Here is a 15,622-nt window from a genome sequence, read left to right as displayed (position 1 = left end):
CAAAGGGGCACAGAAAAGGTCTGAGGGACATCATGTGCATTTACACAGCTGCCAGTCAGGTGACCCTATAGTCAGCACGGAACCAAATCCTGCCTCTCTAGTGCACCCTATATTTGATTATGCCAATTTGATTTTGCTCTGCAAAAACTCAATGACCTTCCTGATAGAAATAAGAGCAGATTTTCCCTTCATGAAAAGAGAGACTGTATTTCTAGTTTGTGTGACTTCAGGAATAGTCTGAGTCTTTGATAGCAGCTTCTAAACCCAGAAAAACTCCTAGTTTGAAACGTAGTGTGTTCCAAACAAAGATAAGAGGACTCTTTCACTTGGTCTCTGATCTGTGTCAGTTCAGACAAGCTGGCCTCAGGACACTCAGTGTTTCACTCTGCCATGCCATTCTGGTCATCTTTGTCCCAGGATGTGAAAATGGGAGTTTTTTTCTTTCTCAGCTTGTTAAGGTTAGGTTGTATGTTGACTCCACGTAGATGCCTGATCAATAACTGAAAGGTGTGGTGGTCTTCCCTCAGATCTTCAGGTGCTGCCTAGGATACAGGTCTTGCCCAGGTGAAGTTAATTATGAGCTGTGAGCAAAAGGGAAAGTGCTCTCAAGGCCTATTTTATTCAAAATTTCATTTTAAGACACATGTTTGTGTAAAATGCCTGGACATTTCCCCCTCAGAAACATTGCTTCAACATCATTTGCTTTAGTAGTAAAGTTCAGATTTAAGGGTGATTTTCCTTCCAGAGTGTGAGCTCAGATGACTTCAATCTTGTCTCCCTCACAGTCAAAGAGCCCCAAACTTGCTATTGCTACTGCTGTCCCTCCCTCTCTGATAGTCCACTGATTGACTTCCCTGCCATTGTTCTGCAACATTGTACTTGATTTTCAATGATCTTGTCTATAGTTTCTTTCAGAAACTGCACAGGACACCCATAATATCAGCCCTACTGTGGTTCCCACTGTTTTATTAACTGTTTCCACTAACTTTCCACTCTTATGGAAAAGTCATGACTACAAACTTTATGCAAACACTTTAACTATACGGTGTAGGTGTTTGGTTCTGTCTAGATAAATGTGGACCCCTAAGCAGCTAAGCTCCCTACCTGACTGAAGCCAGAAACAAAGGCAATAGGAGAGGCAGGAAGTGGGTTTCTCAGTCCTCAGCACACTGTTCAGTTACTTGGCTCCCCTCAAAATGCTGTTCTGTATTTGTGTCTTAAATAATAGACATAAGGTGTTGAGTACAGAATCAGCATACAGTAGGTGGTCAATTAGTGTGCATCCACCCACCTCTAGCTGACAAGTTAAGACCATACAATACAAATTCTATGGTAAATTCCGAGCTTGACACAGAACTTCTGAGCAAGCAGGACTCAACAAGCAAAGTCAAGGGGTATTGTTTATATTTGCAAAGCACTGAGCAGTGAAAATCCACATAGACTCCATGAACAATCCTTCCTTCCATTCTACAGATGAGAAAAAGAGACTGGAGATGTGAAGGGACTCACCAGGGCTCTGAGGTAAAGGGGAGGGGAGCTATCAGGATTCAAACCCAGGACTTCTGTTAAAGGTCTTTTGCTCCATCAGCCAGTTGGCATGGGGTAGAATTGGCTCTTCTTTCCTCCATGGCCACAAAGAATGATAGGAAACTTCCCCAAACTGAAGGAGGGGGCATGCTGAGAGTCAGGTGGCATGGGTCCTTGTATGGGCTCATTCTGAAGGAAAGGGCAGAGCCTCTGTGTCCCCAACATTTGTCATAGCACAAACTGACACTTCAATAGGAAGTCTGGAGGAAGTGATCAGCAAGACTAAATTAAGGGATAGCAAGCTGCTCTGGGAAGATGACTCTGGACTGCTCCACTAGCATGCAAACTGCCAAAGGGCATCCAGAGTGACCTGTGCCCTTTTGTTTCACAGAATGGAGACACAAAGGTGCTCACTTTTTCAAAAGGAGGTTACCAAGCACTGGTTACCACTTTATCATACCACATCTTGGGCTGCACTTTTATCACTTGTTTGAGTCTGATGATACAGAAGACTCACAAATGCAAGCTATATGAGTCAGACATATTACATACAGATGGGCGGCAGGGGACAATGAAACCTAGGATTCAGAGCAAGCCAGACTCCCAAGGTTCAGGAAAGCTGCCAGGGCTGATGGACTCTCATCTGCACATGTTCCACTTGCTCTGTTGCTGAGGGACCCCCAAAGGCAGCCCACCCTGGCTTATGTCTGGCAGGGGCGACATATCTCACTGGGCTAAAGCACTGAAGGACGTCGTGTTCCAGAAGTGCTCTGATTTGTCCTCCAAGGGTTCATGTGCTCAAAGCTTAGTCCCCCAGAATGTCAGTGTTGGGAGGTGGTGTGGAAGGTTTAAGAGCTTAGTGGGAGGTCCTAAGGACATTGGGAAAACTGTTCGTAAAAGGGACTAGATAGCTCTTATGGGACTATTGTGAACGTGAACAGTTATTACAGCAAGACAGATCACTGAATTGTTCTGATATAATTTCTCTTTCCTACACATGTTCCCACATGACGCAATTTACAATTAGGGCCTCATTGGAAGCCAACCAGTAGGACTGTCCAATCTTGGACTTTAAATCTCCAAAACTGTGAGCTAAATTAACACCTCTTCAAGTTACCAAGCCTCAAGAATTTTCATCACAGTAATGAAAAAGACATACAAGAAGGGACTGGCACAGAGCTCGGGCTGCTATGACCAGTTTTCCCACATTTCAGGATGTTGCATTACCAGCACGTTTTATAAAGTTATTCTTGGGAACTACCAGTGAGAAATGTCGGAGGGAGAACTGGGTCAGTCCAAAGCCACCCAGAGACTGTCTTGCAGCTCCAAAATGATATGGGAGTGTTCTCTGACTTTCCTCACTCTTTCCCATGCCCAGACTGTTATAAGCCATAAACTTACTATTAAATTGTAATCTCTTGAATGAAAAGACCTTTATATTTCACTATACTGTGTTTCCAGCAACACATATAGAATCCAACATAGAATAGCCACTCAACAAAGGAGTGCTAATGATGGTGATGGTGTTGGCACTTTCAGCATTTTGGGGCAGATAATTCTTTGCTGTTTTAAGATGTTTAGTAGCATTCCTGTCCTATACCCATGAGATGCTGGCACCACTACTCAGTTTTTTAAAATTGGCATATATTAATTGTACAAATAACAGGTTTCATTATGACATTTTTATATATTGTATACAATGTACTGGGATCATATTCACCTTCCCCCTATAGTCTATTGTCCTCCTTCCCTTCTCCCATGGGTCTGCAACTCTTTCCTCTTCACAAATGTTACCCCTTCTACTTTTATGTGTGTTTTTCAATCGTACATTCCATACACGAGAGAAAACATGTGGTATTTGTCCTTCTGAATCTGGCTTATTTCACTTAACATGATGGTCTCCAGTTCCATTTTTTCACAAATGACATGATTTCATTTTTCTTTATAGATGAACAATACTCCATTGTGCATATGTACGTTTTCTTTATTCATTCATCTGCTAATGGACACCTAGACTGATTCCATAACTTAGCTATTTTGGGTAGTACCAGCCAGTTTTAATAACCAAAAATGTCTCCAGACTTTGCCAACCCCTGGTTGAGGACCACTGCTCTAGATGAAGAAGAGAATTAATATATCTGAGTGTGTGCCATGTGCCAGAGGTTTACGACTTGATATTGCTTTGATCTTCACAACTTTGTTAAGTAAATATTGTCATGAGGCACAGAAAGATTAGGTAACCAGTTCAAAACACTTAGCTTGAAAGCAGAAAGCTGGGTTTTGAAATAGGCCTGTCTGATTTTTACATGCTCATAGGAGGCATAAATAGTAATTGACACAAAGTCTGTGTAGGCATTTGTGGGTGTTCTATAATTGCTGCTCATTTAGTTATTATTTGATTTTGTATTTTTCCCAGTTCACAGAAAGTTTGAAGTCTGAATCTGTATCTTAAGCACTGATTTCTATTTTTCTCCCTGGACCTATTAAATGAAATATCCATAATTTAAACTTTTTAAATGAAATATCCATAATTTAAACTTTTTTCTCCAGCATCATTTCAGATACACATAAAAATTTGATATGTTTTCACATGGAATGCCTACTGGGCTCCCTCTGGTGTCAGCTATGATTATATTTGACTTTAAAGAAGCTCATGTGTAATCATATTTCAAATTAATAAGAGCTGGGCGCTGGTGGCTCACGCCTGTAATCCTAGCTTCTCAGGAGGCAGAGATCAGGAGGATTGTGGTTCGAAACCAGCCCAGGCAAATAGTGCTGCAAGACCCTATCTCTAAAAAACCCTTCACAAAAAAGGGTTGGTGGAGTGGCTCCAGGTGTAGGCCCTGAGTTCAAGCCCCAGTACCACAAAGAAATAAGGAATTTGTTCTTTATCAAGACATAGTTTAAGAAATTCAACTGCAATGTAAAACTATTTTAGTCAAACTTTAAAAATATTCTATTAGGGGCCTAACAAAGCTTCTGTTTTATAATGTTAGAAAACAAGTAATGTGAATTTGTTGTTTAAATTATTTTATAATGGACCCAAAGTGACATTTTGCAAGATAAGACTAACTAGCAAAGACACACACACACATATGAAAATGTTCAGTCTCATTCTGATAAAAAGAAATCCAGATTAATATTGCAATGTGGCAAGGCTTTATCATACCAAATAAGAAAATCTTTATTGAAATAATACCAAATTTCATGAGGGCAAAATGAAGTAGATAAACGCTTATGTTTTGCTGATGGTCTTTTGATGTAACACTCTGGAAGAGAAATTTCATGTTATGTAAAAAAGCTATAACATCTTGCATACTCTTAGGCCAATTATCCTGTATCTAGGAATGGCTGGAGCCAATACTTCAGCAGGGGAAAAAAGCTATTTGCACATAGATGTTCACTACAGCACTGACTGTAATAAAGAACTAGTGCAATCAGCCTGAGTAGTGAAGAACGGGAGACTGCTATAGTTAACTTAATTGTGGGACAGCAACTGAAGTACAGTGATTAAGGTGGGCTCTGCAATCATACTTTCTGAGCGGAAATGCTTAGCACCGGTGCTGGCTCTGTAACCTCAAATAAGCTTAATGTCTTTACCTGTAAAATAGGTACAATAATAGCATTTAACTGTATTAACTGAATTGGTGATCGTGGGTAAAAACAATTATATAATAGAATATTTTCCAGTCAATTGGTATATTCCTGAATTACAGAAATAAGTCTGTATTTCATAGGATTTCTATCACTGTTTTCGTTTTAAAGAAAACATAACTTTGCTTACTTTGTGTCACTATAATGAAATGTCTGTGTACTATAAAGAAAAGAGGTTTAGGGGCTGGAGGAGTAGCTGAAGTGGTAGAGCACCTGCCTAGCAAGCCCAAAGCCCTGAGTTCAAACCCCAGTAACACACAAAAAAAAAAAAAAAAAAGAAAAGAGATTTATTTTGGCTCCTGATTCTGGAGGTTCAAGGCTGAGGAGACACAGATGGCAATGACTTTCTTGCCATCAGAGTCCAGAGTGGTGCAGGACATCACATTATATAGCTATTGAAAATAAGAATAAGAAAAATGATATAATAAGAAAAATCATCTAAGGCTGTATCTCCAAAACAATCAGAATGTGAAGTAAAAAATGTTCTATATTCATAAAGGCTTGTACACCAAACACAAGTAAAAATAAATCTATGAAAGTGAAAGAAACGTAGGTACATTTCCCCCTCAATTTTCCATATTGTTATTACCTTGCTAAAGTACTAAAAAGTAAGAAGCTGGGAGCCAGAACAAAAATGTACTCATTAATGAATTTGAGCTGGGTGCCAGTAGCTTACATCTATAATCGTAGCTACTCAGGAGGCAGAGATCAGGAGGATCATGGATTGAAGTCAGCTAAGGCTTCATGAGACTCTATCTCCAAAAAAATTCATTACAAAAAAGTGCTGGTGGAGTGGCTCAAGTGGTAAAGAGTGCCTGCCTAGCAAGTGTGAAGTCCTGCTTTCAAACAAAAAGTGCTGCAAAAAAACAAAAAAAAAGAAGAAGAATTTGAACAGTCATTGGATTGCGTCTTCTATTTTAGGCACTGTAAAAGGTTAGGCAATCAAGCCAGCATATAAAATTTTATAGTTTAAGAAAAGAGGCAGTTATAAAAATGAACAACTTCCAATGGAATATGTTAAAATCTATTAGTGGTTCATTCGTGGTACAATAGGGTCATGAAGTAAGGACTTTTAAATGACCCAAAGAGGGGCATGGTTAAGGAAAACCTCACAAATGATGTAATGTATTAGGATAAGCTCAAACAAATTATAGAAACAAATTAGCTGAATAGCATTACAGCAATGTCTTCAACTAAGGCGCAGATGAATTAAAGCAAAATGGGTTTAAGGAATCTCAAGTAGATTTATATGATGACAGTATAAGCTTGATAAGAGCCTAGCGACATTGGAAGGGGCTAGATTCTACACTGGTTAAGTCATGAGCTTTGTTCCGGAAGGTAAGTGTAACAGCTGAGAGATATTAATCAGAGGCCTGGTAAATGGAGAGAAAACAGTAAGTATTTAAGGCTTGATGATGAGAGGATGTACTTCCAAGTAGCATGAGGAACCTGGGCTTATGAGGACAGGGCCTTCTCAGAGTTGTTCCGCATTGTCTCTCCAATGCTGGAAATAGGTACTATTAAGGAAATACTGCAGAAGAAGGAAAACACCACATACATATAAATGTTTGTTTCAGCATTACTTGTAATAGTGAAATGTTGGTTAGAAGTATATCTGGCACTTTGTGTGCATCCAGTATTTATGGAACAAATCATAAATCTGTGAGTCCGGAGTTTAAGGAAGGGGGCTCACAGTCTTTCCGGGACTCTTCAGCATGTAGATGGCAATTAATGGCATAAGTTTGAAAATAGTCACCAAGGAAAAATACATGGAGGAAAGTAAGCATTCAAATGTGAGCAGACAGGAGTTCTGTGAAAAAAAGGGAAACATTTGGGTCAAAAAGTATCAGCAAAATTAGAAAAAATGATGTCATGGGCAAGAAATCTTTGAGTTAGAAAATATTTGGGTCACATAGGATAAGAACAGAGAAAAAGCCACTGATTGGCCATTGGTAATCTGAGCAAAAGCAGCTTTAGAGCAGTTGAGGCAACAGCACAATGCAGAACTATGATGAGAAAATATATTCCTGTATCTTTGCTTCACTTTTAAAAATGAATATTACGGTGAACTTCCTTCATTTCAATTTTAAAGATTATTATTTTTGTGGATTTTTCTGTTAGGATTTGCATCCCTTTCCTCTTTCCTTTCTTCCTTCATTATTTATTGAATGTCTACCAAAAACTGCCAGGCATTGTGGTAGAAAGAGGCTATATTTTGTCCAATTTGTATTTCCATAATTTGTTAAGTACATTTATAAAAAGAGGGTTTGTTTATATATTTGCAACTGCATTGCACAGTGTTGTAAAGTGTATTTTTTTGGTGGCAATGGGGTTTGGACTCAGGGCTTCATGCTTATTTGGCAAGCACTCTTACTACTTGAGCCACTCCTCCAGTCCTGTGTAAAGTGTATTTTTAAAAAGTCATCAGAGACAGAAAAATTATAAAACACTCTAACACTATGTATATGAGACTGTCCCTAATGGTTCACATAACTCATAGTGGGCAATTATAGGACTGAATTAACCTCCTTCCTATACATAGAACTCATGGCATCCTCCTCAATCCTACAGACACATGATTTCCAAAGAAATCATTTCTCACACGACTAGCCTCCCCCCAGTACAACATAAGCTGGACTAGTTTGAGAAACTCCCCAGGAGTTTTCAAAGTGAAATTAAGAAAGAAGCCATTTTTCTCCAATGACTTAAACCACGGGTGTAACAATGCTGACTATCTTATTACCCACTTTGTGACTTACAAAATGATCTGCTTTTACAGGAACACATGCCAACAAGTAGATGCTGATTAATTATATTAGAACAGGACAGAGTTAGAGGCATAGAAAGAGATGCAGAGGGACAGACAGGGAGACTAAAACAAGGAGATATGGCTAGAGACAGAGGCATAGTGACAGAAAGCCTAAAACAAAGACCAGAGGTTTAAATTGTGTGTGTGTGCATGTGTGTGGTGGTGGTATTGGGGGGGTTGAACTCAGGGCCTCCTGCTTGCTAAGCAGGTACTCTATCACTTGAACCATGTCCCCAGCCCTTTTATGCTTTGGTTATTTTTAAAATAGGGTCTCATTTTATTCTCTAGGCCTGTCTGGATGGTGATCCTCCTAGTTATGCTTCCTGCCTAGCTGAGAAAACAGACATGCACCAGCATGTCCAGCTTTTATTGGTTCAGATGCAGGTCTCGTGAACTTTTCACCTATCCTCTGGATCTGTACTTCCTGAGGAGCTAGGATTACAGGCTTGAGGCACTACACCCTGATGTTTTTAGTTTTAGTGTATCTTAAACATCCAAACATGTGATAAGGGCAATTATCTTTTTCTAAGACATATATTTTAAAATATAACGCTTATGAATTCATCCATTTCTGCTATTTTTTAATATATAAAGCTATATTTTAGGTGTCAACAAAATAAAGAATAGCACATCTTCCTAAAATGATTTTTTAAATTATCAAATAATGACATCACTAAATTATTTTTTTTCATTAAATTACATTACCTCTGTGACAAACATTGCAAAAACAACAATTAGAGCAGTAATTTTATCTAGAATGCATATTTTTCCATTCATTTCTTCTAAGTGTTCTGGGTCAGTAGGTTTTAGGTGTGTATTTTATAAACAGGATGCAGCCCTTTCATTTCTAGTCAAATAGTATCTTTTCACTGGCAAACTTAATCACTTACCCTCCTTTTTTTTCCCCACTTTAAAAAATTATGTGATCAAAGTCTTGAAAATGTCATATTAAAACCCACTAACATGTATAAAAAAAGAAGTTAAGTCTGGTCATTGAAATAAAAGTTCTGAAGAAGTTAAAAAAAAAAAAAAACCAAAACCAAAAACTCGGCTGTGCATGTAGCTCAGCGGTAGAGGGCTTATGTGGCTGAGTATGGAACAAGGCCCTGCAATCAGTACCCAGCACTACAAAAAATAAGTTTGACGCTAGAAGCCTGTGAACTCCACCATCCCTTTGTGATACTGGAAAAACACAGAGTGGTGGCCTCTGAGAACCGGCTGGCTCCTTCTGTCCTTTTGGCCTTGTCGCTCCTGCTCACGGACCACGATGGAGACGCTGTCCCAGGATTCCACAATGGAATGTGAGATCTGTTTCAGTTCCTACAGCCCTCGGGGGAGGCCCACGCTGCTGGATTGCAAGAACACCTGCTGCTCCGAGCACCTTCAGCAGTTGAGGTTGAGGACCAAACAGAAGGACACGAGGTGCCCTTGGTGCCGTGGCATCACCAAGCTGCCCCGGGCTCTCCATGTCGCAATTGCCTGATGACCCTGAGGTCCTGGTGGTCATCGTCAGCCTGCACACTACTAAGCACTCCCTAGTCTTCATCAAATTACTGAGCAATGGGTGCTATATGTTGCCCCTGCCTATCTCCAAGGAGCGCACGCTGCTGCTGGGAGCATGGGCTGTCGCCTGCTGCCTGGGAGCCAGTAGAAGTCTGTCACCGTGGTGACCATCCCTGCTGAACAACAGCGCTTGCAAGCTGGGGTTCCCCAGGAGGCAGTGGAGGAGGAGCCAGACAGGCGGGGTGTGGTGAAAAGCTCCACGTGGTCTGGCGTGCGCACTGTCATCTTGGTGGCCTGTGTCCTCTTCTTCCTCCTTGGCGTCGTCCTCCACACCATGTCTTGCATCTCTAAGTGCTTCTCTGTCATATCCTGTGCCTGAACCTGTGGGTCAGGGAAGGCTCTTATGGGTGCCAACTTAGGGGTTGAGCAGGTGTTGGTGAAGGGATTCTGGTGAGAAGATGGGGGGGTGAAGGGGGGCTGCGACATTGACCATTTGGTGCCAAGCACTGGGCTCTGGGTTGGCACTTGATTCACCTGAAGACAGACACAAAGGGTGGAAGGTGAGTTTCAGCAAGACTCCAGGCGGATGGTTCTGTGTTGATGGTCACAGCTTTGAAGATGATTGCATGCTTCCTCTTGAAAATTTATGATTTTTCAAAATCATGTTATAAGATAGACATAGTCTCCTTAGACACTGTACACATGCATACAACCATCTCAGTAGGTGAAAACTAAGATGCTGTGTGTACAAGTAGAATCAAACCTTAAATCTATGTAAAAACTCAGTGAAGCAATGGAATTCTACTCAGCCATGAAGAAGAATGAAATCTTATCATTCGCAAGTAAATGTATGGAACTGGAGAACATCATTCTGAGCGAGGTTAGCCAGGCTCAGAAGATCAATAATCATGTTTTCCTTCATATGTGGACATTAGATCAAGGGCAAACACAGCAAGGTGATTGGACTTTGGTCACATGATAAGGCGAGAGCACAAAAGGGAGATATGAGGATAGGTAAGAAACCCAAAAAACATAGTATTTGATGTCCTCAATGCAAAGGAACTAATGCAGAAACTTTAAAGCGACAGAGGCCAAGAGGAGAAGGGAATCAGGAACTAGAGAAAAGGTCAATTTGAGAAGAATCAACTTAGAATGTAACACATTCGTACATGGAAGCAATGCTAGGAATCTCCCTGTATAGCTATCCTTATCTCAACTAGCAAAAATGCTTTGTCCTTCTTATTATTGTTTATACTCTCTCTTCAACAAAATTAGAGATAAGGGCAGGGCAGTTTCTACCTGGAAGCGAGAGGGTATGGCAGGAGAGGGAAGGAGGGGGCAGGGAGAAAAGGGAGGGGGTGGGGGGTATGGGGGAGAAATTACCCAAACATATGAACATATGAATAAACGAAAAAAAAAAAAACTCAGTGAAGACAAACAACGATGGCTTCTTTGCTTTTTTTTCTCTTTTCTTTCTTTTTTTTAAATGAAACCCAGTCTTCATTTAGTTGCTAAGGCTTTTTATCATTTTGAATGACACCTAAATCAAAATAAGTGTAATGGACCATCTTTCTTTGAAGGAAATATCTGAATGAGTATTTCCAGTGTGCTGTGTGTTGTCATGTACCTTCATTATTTTTCTTCACTTGTGATTAGAGCTCACTATGTGGTGAGCTCTAATTAGCTGAACGCTAATGGGAGCAATAAACCAAGAAATAATGAGAGATGTGTGATCCCACAGGAAACTTGGATGCCAGTTTTTCTCAAGCCATCTCACAAAATATGAATTTAAAATGTAAATATTGTGTATTTGTATGTGTAATTTGATTTACCTCAGGTTTTTTGAGTCTTTCCAGAAGAATCCTGGAGTGTAACTTTGTAGGCATGATGAGTTGAGTGTCTGAAACATGGCCACCTTGTGGACACCTGGATCCCCCCTGTAAGACATCTACTTCAGTCACTTCCAATACTCAACTTGCTCCTTTGCTGTGTATTTGCGGGGCACAAATGGAGAGTGTCAGATGAGCTTGTCTTTTCTCCCACTTTTGGGGTTTGTGAAAGCCACGAATGTCATCATCAACCAATGGCAACCCCAGCTAGATGTTATAATAAACAGACTGTAATTATTTTTGAAATATGTTATCCACAAGAGTCAAACCTTTTAGAATTCCAATGACATCTTGTTGGTATAAGCAAGAAAATCTTTTGTATTTCAAAATAGTGTTCTTATTAAGAAAAGTGGCAAGGTAAACTAACAGCTCCCATTTCCAATATGAGCGAACCAGTCACTTATGAATTCTCAACTGGTTTAAAATGTGTAATGGTTCATAGATGCTCAAAAAGAAAGATCTGCTAGTTTTGAAGAATAAATTCTATCCCTGGGTGTGTGTACATTCAGAAATGGCTGTGAATTTTATAGGTCTCCTAATTCCTTTTGTGGATTTCAAGAAGTAAATGGTATTGTCATGAACTCCACTCAAATATAAGTTTTTTAGGTTCTATTGAATCCCTGAAAATAGTGGCATTGATTGGTTCCAAAAAGCAAGGCTGGAAAATAGCCCTGGAAGACCCAGACAATTTGATTTCTTTGTATGCTAGCTAGTATGCATACTGAAATCATAGAATAAATGTAAAATAAATTGAAAAAATAAAAAAAGTTTGAAAAAATTTAATTGACACATAGTTTTACATATTTATGGAGTATAATGAGATATTTTGATATATATAATATGCAATGATCAAATCAGGATATTAGCATTTCCATTGCTTCAGATATTTTTCATTTTTATTGTGTTTGTGTTGGGTACATTAGAAATCCTCTCTTCTAGCTATTTTGAATGTATAATAAATTACTGTAAACTATACTCACCTATTTATCTTCATTTCGACATCTGATTTATTTGAATTCACCTCTAATATTTTATTTTGTATTTTGCAATTTGTTTTGCTTTTCTTTCCTTCTATGATTTCTTGCTTTCCATTGGATTAATTGATTTATTACCTTTTCCCTGGACATTAGTTTTGTTATTTTAGTGGTCACAGTTAGTGGCATAAAATATGTACCCAAATGAAGAAAAATATAACCTACTTAGTATGCTTACCCTTCCAGAAACAATACAAGATATTAGAATCCTTTAGTTTGGTGTGGCCTCCTCTTTCATCTTTTATAATTATCGTCTTTTTTCATTCAATGATTTATTTTTTAAGGAAAAAATCAGAAAAATAAGCCAATATATTTTTCTTCTTCATAATAACAAGCAGCTACTAGAAATTTAATTATAATAGGAGGAATTGGATGTTGGCTCAGACAAATTCATTAAAAACATAACAGGCTGCTGTATTACGAGAGCTTGACTTCACCTGTCTTCATCTGATGCTCTGAGTTTTCTCTCACAGGCAACACCAAATCAGTTGTGGAAGCACTGGAGCTAATTCATATTCCCCATTATCTACTGTCATGTTTACTGTAAGCAGAGAGTAACTCTGGAATGCTGATGCTTTTCTCTGCTTGCACACTTTGTCCATAAATTATAAACTATCTGTGTCACATGCTTGATGCTCAGGCCCTAACTTCAGGAGTTGAAGACTAGATGGAACCTGAATTCTCAAAAGCAATTTCTTCTGGCTCCTCTTCTATTGTCTCCGGAAAACTGTTCTTTGGCTTTGTCAGCTCACCACTATCTTCTTCAAGAAGCACACATTTCTGAAGGCCATAGGTTTTTCCTACCACAGTTTACCATAATCTCAATATTCCATCTTCAGAACCACTGGCATAGAGTTCTCCATCAGGACTAAATCTCACACAGTGAATGGGACCAAAATGTCCTTTGTAGGATTCTAATTCTTCCCCACTATTACAATCATGCTTATAAAGTTTAAGATGTTCACCACCTGCAGCAAGGAATTCTCAGGATCAAGAGATGCAGAATTGACGGATGCAGGAGCTTCAAAAGATCTAAGTGGATCCAAATTTATTACACTACGAAAAGCAACAGATCATCCCTAAGTAATAACCAGGATCTCACCCACAGGAATACATTCCATACTGCTAACAGATATATTAAAATTTAGAGATTTCACTTCTGTCATAGTAGCCTGATCCCAAAGGCAAACCGTTTTATAATCAGCTAAAAGAATCTGCTTATCCTCACTGCACCATAAAGCCTTTTTAAAACCAGAATTGTAAGCACTGCTTTCCTTAGGCTCTGCTTCAGGTTTATTCAAGTCATATATGTGTAACAGTCTATTCTGTCCCCCAGTTAACAAATAATTACTATCCTGCATAAAATCCACCGTCTTGACAATGTTTATAAGCCAGGGTTATCAATCTATCTCCTGAGACAGCATCCCACACTTTGGCTGTGAAATCTGTGACTGCTGTATCGACTTTGGTGGTATCCTTATTCAATGTTGCACCCCCAAACATCACCTTTATAACCCGAAAATGTTCCAATGCAGTCTCCAGTATTTCCCTGGCATTAACATGGGTTTACCATCTTTGTAAGCACTGATTAAGAAATAGCCATAAAGGGCTGGTGGAGTGCTCAGGTGGTAGAGCACCTGTTTAACTAGCATGAGGACTGAGGCCCTGAGTTTAAACTCCAGTATCACCAAAAGGAAGGAAGGAAGGAAGAGAGGGAGGGAGGGAGGGAGGGAGAGAGGGAAGATAAGAGAAAGGGAAGAGTAAAGGAAGAAAGAAATAGCAAAACAGCAATACAGTATGATGCCACTAAAGTTCAAATCCACTGAAGTGGCCCGAGTGGGTGAGCTGCGTCTGCCTCATTGCCATGGTGACAGGGAACAGGGTGATGCTGCTGGTCAGCGGAGGGAGGGCGCTGTCTTCTCAGCTGCAGCACCATTATTGCTTCATGCATCTCAGTCTTTTCTTCTGAGTTCAATCTCTTTATTTCAACACATGTCCTTTAAAGCCAGAGTTGGTGGTAATGCCGTAATCCCAGCACTCAAGAGGCTGAGGCAGGAAGATTCCAAGTGCCAGGCAAGCCAGGGCTATAAAGCAAAAGAAACCTCATACATCCTTTAATAGTAATTGTTTTTGGATGCATCTGTGAGAGGCAAAATTTCCAAGTTTTTTGTCCAAAAAAAAAAAATTTCACTCTTATACAAAAGCATAGAATTTTAAATTGGGGGTGATTTTTGCCTCATAACTGGAGATATTCCATTTTTCTGTGATTTCTATGGTTGTTTATGAGAAATCCATGATTTTGTGGAGGAGGAAAACTTTACCTCTAACCTCTTAAAGTTTTTCAGTTGGTCTTCAGAGTTAAATTGACGTAACAGATAAACAGGAAAAAACCATACAAATTTATTTAACACAAAGTTTACGTGACATAAGAGCCTTTATAAGGAACTGAAGACCCAAAGATAGAGTGGAGCACTTATCTACTGAATTGGTCAGCATAGTAAATTAGGAAAATATGACATTTCTCTTGGTGTTTATAAATAGCAACTATTTCCCTCCTTTTACTAGTGAAAAATTTTGAAACATTGGCCCTAATTTCTTTTCTTTTCTTTTTTTTTTGTTTTGGTTGTGTGGGTTATTATTTATTTATTTATTATTTTTTAATTGTTTTATTATTCATATGTGCATACAAGGCTTGGGTCATTTCTCCCCCCTGCCCTCACCCCCTCCCTTACCACCCACTCCGCCCCCTCCCTCCCCCCGCCTCAATACCCGGCAGAATTTCGAAGAATTATAATAGGTCTTGTCACATTTCTGCCCTAAGACTAACAGGTCTCTCACCATCACACATGTATTAAGTTTCTTAATGTATCTTGTTTACATGTTAAGCAATCTTGTTATCCTTTACTTCAAGTAGCAGCTATTCACAGATGCTTCTTAACATATGCTCATATGCAAACTTTAGTTTACCTCACAGCTGTTGGCTTCATTTGTCATATCAAAAGATTTTACCGTACTGACACTAACATATTGGGAAATCCATTAGAGGAATCACAGAACCTTGTCAGACTGTAGGTCTGAGTTAAACTGGGAGCTGCAAGGTTAGCCTATTTGTGATCTGGTCATTGAGTGACTGCCTCTTACTGAAAAACTGAAATAGGATTACCTTCACTACAGAACCTTAAGCAACCTGGTCTTCAAGGCTGAAG

The 15,622-nt window shown here is 39.4% G+C and overlaps 2 pseudogenes; one reads left to right on the top strand and one right to left on the bottom strand.

The window, feature by feature from the left end:
* Positions 1 to 9,257: 9,257 nt before the first annotated feature.
* Positions 9,258 to 9,872, top strand: LOC109703358 (E3 ubiquitin-protein ligase RNF152-like; annotated as a pseudogene).
* A 3,180-nt stretch (positions 9,873 to 13,052) lies between these two features.
* LOC109703359 (serine-threonine kinase receptor-associated protein-like) lies at positions 13,053 to 14,282 on the bottom strand (annotated as a pseudogene).
* Between the last annotated feature and the right edge of the window lie 1,340 nt (positions 14,283 to 15,622).

This window comes from Castor canadensis, chromosome 8 (assembly GCF_047511655.1).
Source record: "Castor canadensis chromosome 8, mCasCan1.hap1v2, whole genome shotgun sequence".
Taxonomy (NCBI): Eukaryota; Metazoa; Chordata; class Mammalia; order Rodentia; family Castoridae; genus Castor; species Castor canadensis.
This window is presented reverse-complemented; position numbering and strand designations above follow the sequence as displayed.